The sequence below is a fragment of the Dromiciops gliroides genome, chromosome 1 (assembly GCF_019393635.1).
Source record: "Dromiciops gliroides isolate mDroGli1 chromosome 1, mDroGli1.pri, whole genome shotgun sequence".
Lineage (NCBI taxonomy): Eukaryota > Metazoa > Chordata > Mammalia > Microbiotheria > Microbiotheriidae > Dromiciops > Dromiciops gliroides.
In genome coordinates this window covers 461,429,035-461,442,332 of record NC_057861.1, presented here as the reverse complement: position 1 = coordinate 461,442,332, position 13,298 = coordinate 461,429,035, and the positions used below count along the sequence as shown (strand labels likewise).

Genomic DNA, 13,298 nt, shown 5'->3' with positions numbered 1-13,298 from the left:
CCAAGCCAGCCCTGCTCTGAAGCTCTGTGAAGTCAGGGTTCCTTGACTTAAGCACAAGGTGGACTTTGGAATTGAAACTCGTACTATGCTATATAAGAACTGAGATAAGCTACAAACCTAAACGCCTTCTTCTACCCAAATTATGAGTTGACATAAGGGGGGAAGAGGATTATGCTTTCCATGTATTGAGAAAATATATTTCTCTGTTTGTGATTATACCTTTGAGTAAAAATTTTCCAACCAAAAAGTTAATCCAACCATTAGTGATTAAATCAAATTGGGGTATATGGCTATCCCCTATGCTTAGGAGAACACCATTGATGGGCTGCAGTCATTTGCAGAGAAGCTAAACTTTCTAAATTTCCTTTAAGGGGTGCCAGAGAACCCTGGGAGAGGGGTAAAGATATAACACACCTCACCTTCAGGCTGTGAAGGCCAGGAGAGCTGTGTTTCACATACACTCACATAAACACAAACTTTCTAAATGAGCCTGGGGTGGAGCATGGGGGTTAACACTCCAGTCTTTCATATCAAAGATCATTTCTGAGGGTCCTTTCCACCTTAACAAGCCTCCCCTAGTTGCTGTTCCACAATGTGATCCATGGCACTGCAGAAATGCGTTGTATAGAGGGCAGCTAGGTGGTGTAGTAGATAAAGCACCAGCCCTGGATTCAGGAGGACCTTAGTTCAAATCTGGTCTCAGACACTTGACACTTACTAGCTGTGTGACCCTGGGCAAGTCACTTAACTCACTGCCCCTCCCCAAAACAAGAGAGAAAGAAATGGTGTTCTATAGAGTTCTCTAACTTAAAAAAAAAAAAACACATTTTGGGGCGGCTAGGTGGCGCAGTGGATAAAGCGCAGGCCCTAGATTCAGGAGTACCTGGGTTCAAATGCGGCCTCAGACACTTGACACTTACTAGTGTTAAGGGCTAAAATTCTAGCTAAACTGTCTAAAATATCTAATGAGTGGTCGCCAACAAATTATAAGCTTTAGCAAGCGTTAGACTTTTAAGCATTTATTAAGGAGAATAAGAGTTTGGTAAAGAGAGAGAGAAAGGCCTAGATTCCTATCTATTAAAGGGAGAGCGCATTTCTAGCTCCCCTCTCCACCAGCGTCCTCCGGACAGACAGTGAGACCGAGCCCCAGTCTCTTCCTTCCTCCTCCCACTAGCCCGCGTCACTTCCTGACACCAAAGAAAAGACTCCTGGTCTTGCCCTCAAAGACCTTTGCTTCATGGGCAGAACTCTTCTACAGTAAGTCTCCAGCAGGTGGTGTTATTCCAATCGTTACACTAGCTGTGTGACCCTGGGCAAGTCACTTAATCCTCACTGCCCAACCAAAAAAAAAAACAAAACAAAACACACACACACAAAAAAAAAACATTTTGCTTTTCACTGTGCCCAAAACTTAGCATGTGTAAGGGGGTTGGGGGGTGGGAGGGAAATAGAGTACTCTTAGTCAATGTTGCCTAGTACTTAGAATTAGAAAATCCAGGTCTGAGTACTTTAGGCAAGTCACTCCCCCTTCAGGAGTCTTAGTAGAATCATCTGTAAAACAAAAGAATTGAATGAGATGATTTCTAAGGCATCTTTTTTTTTTTTTTTTTTTTAGTGAGGCAATTGGGGTTAAGTGACTTGCCCAGGATCACACAGCTAGTAAGTGTTAAGTGTCTGAGGCCAGATTTGAACTCAGGTACTCCTGACTCCAGGGCCGGTGCTCTGTCCACTGGGCCACCTAGATGCCCCTAAGGCATCTTTTAAGTCTAACATTCTTTGGGACGATTATTGCTCTCTTTTGACTAGTAAAATATATTTGCCACTATAGTATGAGTCTGGTCTATCTGATCAAGACAGGGTATTGGCCAATGTTCACAACTAAAATATGAATGTCCTCTAGTTTTCTCTTGTGTATAGAACTATATCCATTTTGTGACTAGGGACAAGTTGCCTTGCCTCTGGGCCCCAGTTTCCCCATTTATAAAATGATGAACTTAAATTAAATGCCCTTTAGGGTCCCTTCCAATTTTAACATTTTGTAATTACTCTCCCACATCAATTTCAAAATTGCCATTCAAACATACAGCTATTCTGCAAAATTTCAGCACACTGGGTTTTCTTGACAAACATGTCATCCAATCTAATTTTTCCCACTTTAGTTCTTATGTCAGTCTTTGCATAACTGCAGTTTGTTGAGCGTGGGTTATGTGTTTTCATTTTGTTTACCTGTATTTGTAGCATTTGTACCATTTCATCATTTTAGACAGTAATGATAGATTCCTTTTAAGCAAGAACTATGTTTCTATTTCCTTTCTTGGATCTAATATTTTGAACTGTGTTTTGTGCATTGTGGCAGTGAATAAAGGTTAACAATCAGGAACTGTACACTTTTAAGAAATCATCTCTTGGGGCAGCTAGGTGGCACAGTGGATAGAGCACTGGCCCTGGATTCAGGAGGACCTGAGTTCAAATCCAGCCTCAGACACTTGATACTTACTAACTGTGTGACCCTGGGCAAGTCACTTAACCCTCATTGCCCTGCAAAAAACAAAACAAAAAAGCAAAGAAACCGTCTCTTTTCAATATTGCCTAGTACTTATAAATACAAGAAAAAAGAAATATACTATAACTATAAATACATAGCTTAGTCAGTCCACAAGCATTTATTAAGTACCTACTATGTGCCAGGCTATTATAGGAAGCACTGGGGATACAAAGAAAAGAGGGGGAGGGAAACTCATTGTTCTCAAACTGCCCAAATGCCAATGAGAGAGAGAGACAGAAAGACAGAGACAGAGACAGAGAGACAGAGAGAGAGAACATTCAAAAAAGGTCCATGTTAGTTACAGTGTAAATGGAAGGTTACTTTTAAAGGAAAACACAATCATGGGATGAGAAGGAAAGAGAGCCTGGGAAAAGCCTCGTGGAGGATGCCTCAGACGCCAAGACACAGAGGTGAGGAAGAAGAACTTTCCAGACATTGGGGACAGCCAGTTAAAAGATGCTGAGAGATAGAATATCTGTGTGAGTAAAAACAAGAGGGCTGGTGTTACTGGATTATCGGTATGGATAGTTCTGCTAGGAAACACATGTGTACCCCTAAATCACCTGAGTCCCAAGATCCTATAGTAAAAGCTACAGATTTTATGGGGAAGACTGGGTTAGAGGCACAGTGCTCAAAAGCTTTCAAACACACACACAGATAGGAACCTAATAAAAAGTGATATGTGTTAAATTATTAAGAGATATACAAATATGGAAACAAATAGGGGCCTGGTCTACAGCCTCAGGCTTCTGCTGGTGGTCCAGTGTTGGGGCTGCACTGAATGCTGCAGGTTGAGAAGGAAATGGGGCAAAGCAGTCCAGTGCTCCCTCTCCTGCCCACAGATCCTATTCCACCAGAAGTTAGACAAATTAGGGTATGTTACTTTGATAAATATCTGAAGTTTGTTTGTGGAAGTGGCTGTGAAAAGAAGGTTAGAGCTTAAGGAATAATTCCCAGTTATTGTGATGTAGTTTTCTGATTTCTCACTGTTTCTCATGGAAGAAAAACTCACAGAAGGTTTCTCTTCTCACAGAAGCAAATTCAAAATTTGCATTATGCTCAAAATGTTCCCTAGTCTCTCAGTCTCATTGGAATCAATTCATGTTTTCAAAAGACACAGTATAGCCAAACAGACTGTATGGAGGGGAGGAGTGAATAAAGAGTGGAAAATTAGGAAGGGGCTAAGTTATGAAGGAAGGACTTGAAATTGCAAACAGAGCATTTACTGAGTTGGGGTATGTGGAAGTGACATAGGCAGATCTCTGCTTCCAGAAAATTACTTCAGCAGCTGGGTAGAGGAAGCATTTGAATAGGGAGAGAGTGGAGCAAAGGAAACCAACCAGAAGCTATTGCAATAATCTAGTCATGAGGTAATGAGGGCACCAGGATGGCAACAGTGTCAGAAGAGATCTTATGTCTGAGATATTGTATATAACACTAGTCGTCTCTAGGGTGGGAGGTGTGGGGTTGGGGGAAAGAGGGGGTACTGTGGGGCGGGGAAAAGTTACATGATGACTACTCTTTTTTAAAGGGAATATCAAGTTCTATATAATAAATTTGCAGTTTTATATGCAATCATCATTTTTTCTATTCTACTATGTTATAGAAATGCTTGTTTTATTTCTTAAATTCAAAATTAAAAAATTAAAATTTGGAAAAAAGTGAAGAGTTTGGGGGGAAGAGAAAAAAAAATTGGTAGGAATAGGTCCCAACTACAATCCCATTTTCTACAGGAAGTCTGTCTTAACCCCTCTCAAATACAATGCTTTCCCCCTTTGAATTACTTCCTATTTATCCTGTATATAGCTTGCTTTGTATATATTTGCTTTGCATGCTGTGTACCCCATTAAATTGTAAGCTCCTTAAGAGCAGGAACTGTCTTTTGCATCTTGGTACAATGCCTGGCACTTAGTAGATACTTTAATGAATATTTATTCATTGATTGATTGATTGATTGAATAAAAAATTAAGGAATCCAGGACAGCACAGAGTTTGTGAGCCTGGGTGACTGGGAGAAGGGTAGTCCTCCCAATAGTAATAGTCAAATTTAGAAGAGGTGAGGGTTTAGACAAGGCATTCTTTTTCTTTCTTTCTTTCCTTTTTTTTTTTTGCAGGGCAATAGGGGCTAAGTGACTTACCCAGGGTCACACAGCTAGTAAGTGTCAAGAGTCTAAGGCCAGATTTGAACTCAGATCCTCCTGAATCCAAGGTCAGTGCTTTATCCACTGTGTCACTTAGCTGCCCCCCTGGACAGGGCATTCTTATAGACTATGTTTTGAGGAATTAGGGGGACCTGGGTTCTAACCCAGGCTCTACCATAAAGTAGTCAGGTGGTTTTGAGAAATTTCAGTGAACCTCAGCTTAATCATCTGTAAAATGGGGTGTTTGGACCAGATGATTTCTAAGATTCTTTCCATCTTTAATATTCTACAGTTCGGGATGGAGGGGGAATCACTTGTAACATTATAATGAAGTGAATAAAATAAATACATACTTGATTACTAAATGAGATTACTTTATTTTTTTTGTTAAAGTCTTTGCCTATCATTCTCTTTTGTGTGTGTGTGAGGCAATTGGGGTTAAGTGACTTGCCCAGGGTCGCACAGCTAGTAAGTGTTAAGTGTCTGAGGCCAGATTTGAACTCAGGTCCTCCTGACTCCAGGGCCACTACTCTATCCACTAAATGAGATTACTTTAAAAAAACAAATCATCATTTATGAAGGGTATGTTATGTGTAATAAAATTTTGAGTTCAGAAAAAAGACAATATTCTTGTTTAGTTAAAATGCATTAAATTTGAAGGGAATTAATTATAAATGAATATGGAAAGGTAGACTACAACCAGAATGTGCAATTTTAAATGCCATTCAGAGGTATTTCTATCTTTTATCCTGAAGATAAAATGGAGCCACTAAAGATTTTTGAACAGGATAGTGATTTGATCAGACCTATCAAAAATAACAGCGAGATTCACTTTGAGGTCCAGCTCAAAATTCCATAGTTGTAACCCAAATTGGGGTTTTAATTGATTCCAGATCACAGAGAATATCCCCTTTGTGGGAATCAGCATAGCACATTTAAAAGATTACTAGACTTAGCATCGGAAGGTCTGAGTTCAAATGAAATATCCTATATTTACTAGCTATGCCATCATGGGTCACAATCTTAGTTTCCTTAACTCTAATTCAGAATAATTATATCCACAAAGCCTATCTCACAGGGTTGTTGTGAATAATATACCTTTATAAGGTATATTTTATAAGGTATAATTTTATAAATTAAAGGGACCAGTATGCATAGTGTCCCAAAAGTCTTAGTGCAGTTTAAAGCTTCACATACCTATGAAAGTTTATGAAAAAATTAAGCTATGGAAGCTTATAACTGCACTATGCTCTATTTAGTTATTATGAGTTATTTTTGTAGAAACTACTATGCTTTAGTTCCATTTTAAAATGGCCATTTTCCTTTGCTACAATAAATGGTACCAATTTCATTTGTTGACACACAATGTAATATACCACATTAGAAAGCTATAGAATTAGTCTGTTTTTGTTTAATTCCAGACACCTGTAATTGATGCAAAGAGCAAGGTGATATATTGGAAATGAAGCTGGCAAGTAAAAACTGAACAAGCAGTAAGAAAGTTGTTTACTGTGTTTGTTTCTTTATTGCAATACAAGTCAAAATTTTCTAATTATACAAATACACACCAAAAACCTGTCAGCCTTTCCAGATATATCTGTATATATTATGAGATTATTTTGTTTTTTGCAGATATGTTCAAACTAATTGTATTACTCTAAACAGCATAATAAATTTCATTACAAAAAGAATGGTCATGTGGACCAAATTATTTAGTTATTATATGTTTTCTATGTAATTACAGCCAATCTTTTTAGTAAATGCTAAGAAAATTATCCAAGAGAGAAAAGCCAGTATGAATGGGAAATGATGAATTTGTGTTCAATAAACCGAATTTTTAACCTTAGGAGATTTTAAAATAATATCAGTAATAATTCAATGTTATACAGATAATGTCAAACAGCTATACATCTTGAGTTACGATTTTTGTTGCTTAGTCGATTAGTCATGTCCAACTCTTCATGACCCTATTTGGGGTTTTCTTGGCAAAGTTACTGGAGTCATTTGCAATTTCCCTCTCCAGCTCATTTTACAGATGAGAAAGCTGAGTCAGAACAGCAAAGGACAAATGATGGAGCAAACTTAATGTTGCAATTATTTTAGTTAAATTCATTAAACTGTAAGACAGTGAGCTTGATTCCATTTTCTAGAAAAGAATTACAATGGATCAGCAAGTGTTGATAAAGAACAAGCAATATCAAATTAAACTCATTCCTTTTTTGAATAGGATTATCATTAGGCAGCTAGATCATGAGAAAGCTATAAACAGCTCATTACTTCGCAGCTAGTCAATTACTCAATCAATAAACATTTATTAAGCATCTATGATGTGCCAAACACTGTGCTAGTTGCTAGGGATGCAAAATAGATAAATAAGTCTTGAATGTTATTAAGCCTAGAATTTTGACTCATCCCATGGGCCTTACTCTCAGATAGATGAACTTTCACCTACTCTTGCTTAGAACAAGGCTACCTTATCAATTCCTGAGAAGTTTCAAACTATACCATTATGTGCTACATATACCCCTTTTCCAACTAGTTTCACAGTCTATGTTATCTTACCCACTAGAATATAAGCTTCTTGTGAACAGGGACCATCTTACTTGTTTGAATTTTTACCCCAGTTTCTGGAATACAAAACACATAAAAATGGGGATGATGGGAAAGGGTTGCTGTTGTCCTTCACTCATTTATTTAACAAGTTTACTTATAAGTAAAATAAATACAGTGATTTTGGTGAAATGGGGGGATGGCATTAACTTCTCCAAAAATCAGGAAAAAGCTTCAAAGGATATCACACTTGACCTTAGACTTGAAGAAGGACAATGGTGAGAAGGTATAAAATTCCAAGAATTGGAGGATATCTCCTATTCTACAAACGCAAATAGTTGACATTTGGAGAACAGAAATAAGGCAAATTTGGCTAAAATGTAGCATGCATGAAGGAAGATATTATGTAATAAAACTGGAAAATATGGATGCAACCAGATTGTAAAGGGCTTTAAATCTTAAACAGAGGCGTGTGTATTTCATCCTAAAAGAGAGTAGAGAGGCACTGAAACTTTTTGATCAAGGGAATAATATGGTCAGGTCTGTATTTTAGGAATACCACATTAGTAGGTGTGGAGAGGGCAGATTTGGGAGGAGAAAACACTGAGGCAGTGGTACCAATTCAGGGGCTGTTGCATTAGTCCAAGCAATGTGTGATAAGGGACTGAAATAAGATACTTGTGGTATGAATGGCTGGAAGGGGATATATGTGAGAGATATTGAGGAGAAAGAATTGATGGGACTTAGCAACTGATTGGATATGAGGAGATGAGTGCTTGTAAACATGGGTGACAAAGAAAGCAAAGCTCTCCTCTACAAAATTAGGCACTACTTAGGAGGAAGGATGAATTGTGGAGGAAAGACAATAAGTTCTATTTTGAACAGATTGAATTTGAGATGTCAATTGGACATCCATGTGGAAGCAACTGGTGATACAATCCTGGACTTCAGGAGAGAGATGGCAGCTAGATATATAGAACTGAGAGCCTTTTGCAAAGATAGTTGAGCTTATGTGTGCTGAGATTACCAAGAGAGAAAGCACAGAAAAAGAAGAGGAAGGAAACCAGGTCAGGTATTCCTAAAACACAGATCTGACCATATTATTCCCTTGAACAAAAAGCTTCATTGCCTCTATATTTTTATGCATTGGGGAGGACATAGATGGGGCAGGTAGGTGGCACAGTGGATAGAGCACTGGCCCTGGAGTCAGGAGGACCTGAGTTCAAATCCAGCCTCAGGCACTTGACAATTACTAGCTGTGTGGCCTTGGACAAGTCACTTAACCCTCATTGCCCAACCCCCCAAAAAGAAGAAGAAGAAGAAGAACAACAACAACAACAACAACATAGATGATGGTCCTGAAAGAAAATCTGTTCAGTGAAGACATGGAGGTTTCACAAAAGAATCAAAGAATAATATACAAGGTAGATATTTTTATTATAGCACCTTTTAACTGACACAAGGGAAGTCTCTAAGTTTAAAAACATCTCAGTGCAGCAACATGAGGGAATGGAAGTAACAAGAGGAAAGGGATTTTAGGTGAAAGGATCCAACTAGGTTACAGATATCAGAACCTTCATCATGCTGGTCCTTCAAATAAAGCAGGAAAATGAATACACAATCAATGATAGTCCTCTGAGAAGCTGATTTGGAACTTGGAACACCCATGTTCCAACTTTCCAGCTTTCTTCATGCTTAATGTTTTGGGATATGTAGATCTTTATCTCCTTCAAAACCAGTCAACTGATGCCTTCATAAGGACTATGGCTTTTTATGGCACTATGGAAAGTGCACTGATTCTTGACTCAGAGACCTAGATTCAAATCACACCTCCCATTATTCTTAACTGTGTGACTCTATGCAAGTCACTTAATGTCACTGGGCCTCAGTTTCCTTATCTGTAATATGAAAAGATTAGACTTTCTACATTTGGCATCTATGATATATGATTTTATGAAAAATCTTGGTTCCTTCCTCCCTTCATATATCAATTCCTGGACCCAATTCCCATCTCTGACTTCATAATCAGGTAACCATCCCCAGTAATTCAATAAAAATAGCATTTGCAGGTGTTTAACTTAGAATGAGATATGCAAGTTATTAACAGGGATCAAGAAAATGAGGAGGGGGGATCATTACTTTGCAACATTCTGTCACCAAGGGAAAGCAACAAACATTTATTAAGTACTTATTATCACCAAATAATTCAGGGTTGGTTCACATACTAAAAGTGGACTTTAACAAGATATATTATGACCTTTCATATTATCCTTATGAAGCTGCAGGCAATATATTGATTGTATATAGTATAATTTGATGAATTCAGAACTGATCCACCAGCTAATATTAAAGAGTGTTGGTTAACATCTTTATGTCAATGTGCAAAGAAGTCCTTAATGGAATTCCACTGACTCTGTTAAATATTTTATGCATGATTTGGATTAAGGTGTGCTCATAAAATATGTGCATGACATGAAGCTGGAGGGGATAACTCTTTTTTTTTTAATTTTTTTTTAAGTGAGACAATTGGGGTTAAGTGACTTGCCTAGAGTCACACAGCTAGTAAGTGTTAAATGTCTGAGGCCGGATTTGAACTCAGGTCCTTCTGAATCCAGGGCCAGTGCTCTATCCACTGCGCCACCTAGCTGCCCCCTGGAGGGGATAACTCTTAAAGTGTTGGATGATAGAATAAGAATCCAAACAGATCTTAACCAGTAAATATAGTTGAGTAGAGTTCTTTACAAATACTCCACAAGATCTATAAAAAAGCACCAGATTGAGCCCTAATTGGGAGATGCAAGAAAAAAATCACAGTGAGTCAAGTTTTCAGACCAAGTCAGTATAGGGAGACAGAAAAAGAGGTCTTTGGATATTGGGAATAGACTTTATCTAGGAGTATCTTTACAGAGCATTCAAGATTGGGGACTAAACAAAGGACCACCATGAAGTAGAAAAAGAAAAGAACCTAGATCTGGTCACAATGGGTCTGTGTCGTTATCATGCAGAAGACAACCAATGTCAGTTCTGTTCTATACTATCCAGTTCTGGGTCACTTATCTATTACAGACTGAGCATTATACCAATGTGTAGGAGTGGTAGTCCAGGGCAAGGAGTAGCTGGGGGCCCTGGTCTGTATACAACTGTATACAACTGAAGAGCAAGTCTAGAAGTAAGAGGCAGCTTCATGGGTCTGATCCTACAAATTAAGCAGAATCTCAGATCCAGCCCCAGCCCAGTTTGAAGCCTGGAATGGAATAACTTGAACAGTTAGTCTAGACCAAAGAGGAACCTAAAGTTCTGTCACTCTGAAGCTGAAGTTTTTCAGCTGGCTGAAAGTAGCTGGAGTAAGTGGCATTCTAATGCAGCTTCAATAAGGGGCAAGGTCATAGTTGTGTTGTTCAAACCCACACTCAGGTTTGCAACTTGCATAATTCAAACCAGGAGGGGCAGGAGGGAAGTCAATGTTCAGACTTCAACCTGGATCACTACATTTTGTATGAACTGAAATCTGGTAAGTACCCAGGCTGAGACTTCTCTAAAATATTGAAATAATACAATATTTGATACCACAAGAAAACAGCAGCAGGCACCAAGAGGACATAAGACAGGGTCAAGTATGGCCCAGACATTCCTTCTAGAAGTTCACAGAGCCAAGTCCATATACAAATTCCAAAGTGAGGAAGTAAGGCTAAAAGAATTAGCTAACAGGAAAAGATTAATATGGTGACAAGTATGGTCAAGATAGAAATCAAAACCAAGAAGAAAAGAATGATTCCAAAATATCTACAAGCAAAGCTTCAAAATAAAACATGGCATGGACAGAACTTCAAGTAGATTTTTCTGAAAGAGAGGAAGCCAGAGTTTTTAAAAAGAACTAAAAAGTTATTTTCTAACTAAAATGAGAGCATTACAGAAAATAATTAGAAAAGAAATAGAATGCTAAATAAAAAAAGAAAAAGAAATGGGGGCTATGGAAAAAAGAACTAGAAATAGGATTAACAGCTTAAAACAAGATGTACAAACCTTACCCAATTAACAAAGTCCCTTAAAAGTAGAATAGACTAAAAATAGAATAGACACAAAGTTAATGACTCCATGAGACAATAAGAAATATTAAGGCCAGAAGCACAGGGAAGGGGAGTCGCTGCAGTTTCCTACTTCAACAGTGCTTGAACGGAACCCGCTGCTCGATTTCTGGCCAGAGCCACCCTTAGCCACCTCTCCACCTTCACCTCCACTAACCAACACTTCTCCGTCCTACCATTCAAGCAGCAGCCCTCCGCCTCAGCCGCCCCGGCTGTCGCTACCGCCCCAGCCTCAGCCTCAGCCGCAGCCACTGCGCAGCCGCCTCCTCCCTCCACCTCCTCGTCTAAGCCGCCTCCACCATCTCCGCCGCCATGACCACTTCATCTCCCTCTCAGGTGCAACAGAACTACCACCAGGACTATGAGGCCGCCATCAACCGGCAGATCAACCTGGAGCTCTACACCTCCTACGTCTACCTGTCTATGTCTTAGTACTTCGACTGAGATGACGTGGCCCTGAAGAACTTTGCCAGGTATTTCCTGCACCAGTCCCATGAGGAGCGGGAGCACACTGAGAAGCTGATGAAGCTGCAGAACCAACGCAGTGGCCGCATCTTCCTGCAGGACATCAAGAAACCAGACCACAATGACTGGGAGAGCGGACTGAACGCAGTGGAGTATGCTCTGCACTTGGAAAAAAATGTCAATCAGTCTTTACTGGAACTGCACAAGCTGGCAACTGACAAAAATGACCCCCATTTATGTGATTTCATTGAAACCCACTACCTGGATGAACAGGTAAAATCCATCAATCAAACAACTGGGTGATTATGTAACCAACCTGTGCAAAATGGGAGGCCCCAATTCTGGCATGGCGGAATATCTTTTTGACAAGCACACCCTTGGAGACAGTGACAACGAGAGCTAAGCCACACACCTGGGAACTGTGGGCACCACTCCTCCTGTCTTTCAGTGCATGCATATTTTGGTTATCTGACCTTTTCATAATCTGTACCAAAACCTACCACCATTTACGTCCCAATAAAGTGACTTGGTACTGATAAAAAAAAAAAAGAAATATTAAAACAAAGTCAAAGGACTGAATAAATATAAGAGTAATGGGGACAGCTAGGTGGCATAGTGGATAAAGCACCGGCCCTAGATTCAGGAGAAACTGAGTTCAAATCTGGATTCAGACACTTGACACTTATTAGCTGTGTGACCTTGGGCAAGTCACTTAACCCTCATTGCCCTGCCCCCCCAAAGAGTAATATATTTGATGTTCAAAAAAAAAAAACAACTTGGCCTGGAAAACAGATCAAAAAGATAATTTAAGAATTGTGGAAAAACTTTATTGCATTGTTTGAACCCATTTTAGTTTAGTTATTCATCTTAAACAAACTATGTGTCTTATCCATAAATTGCCTCTGTGCTGGCCAATCAGCTGTTTCCTTGTTCCTTTGTTTCCACTTTATATAAAATAAAACTTACATATTCTCAAGGGAGGCACCCCTTTATCAGCTTTTCCTTCTATTAGACTACTTAATAAATGTTTTCCTAAAAAAAATTTCAGTTCTGGGTATTGTTCTCAGTCAACAGAATCATTAGACTACTTAAAATCCATGGCTAAAAAAGATGTTAGACATCATATTTCAAGAAATTACAAAATTTCCCTGATTAATTAGAACAAGTGGGCAACATCATATTGACTAAGCTGACAGAAAAGGGAAATGACAATGCTGGAAGGAATATAGGAAAATAGGTACAGTGATATATACACTGTTGGAAAAATTATAAAATAGTCCAACCATTTTGGAGAATAATTTGGAACTATGTCCAAACAGCTATAAAACTCTATACCCTTTAGCATAGTAACACCACTACTAATTCCCAAAGAAACCAAAGTAAAGGGGAAATAATTTATTTATATTAAAAATATTCATAACAACTCTTCTTTTTGCTGGCAAAGAACTGGAAACTGAGGGAATGCTCAACAATTGAGGAATGGCTGAACAAGTTATGGTATATGAATGTGAT

The 13,298-nt window shown here is 38.8% G+C and overlaps 1 pseudogene; it reads left to right on the top strand.

Annotated features, from left to right (window-relative positions):
* Positions 1 to 11,621: 11,621 nt before the first annotated feature.
* LOC122735622 lies at positions 11,622 to 12,323 on the top strand (annotated as a pseudogene).
* Positions 12,324 to 13,298: the final 975 nt, after the last annotated feature.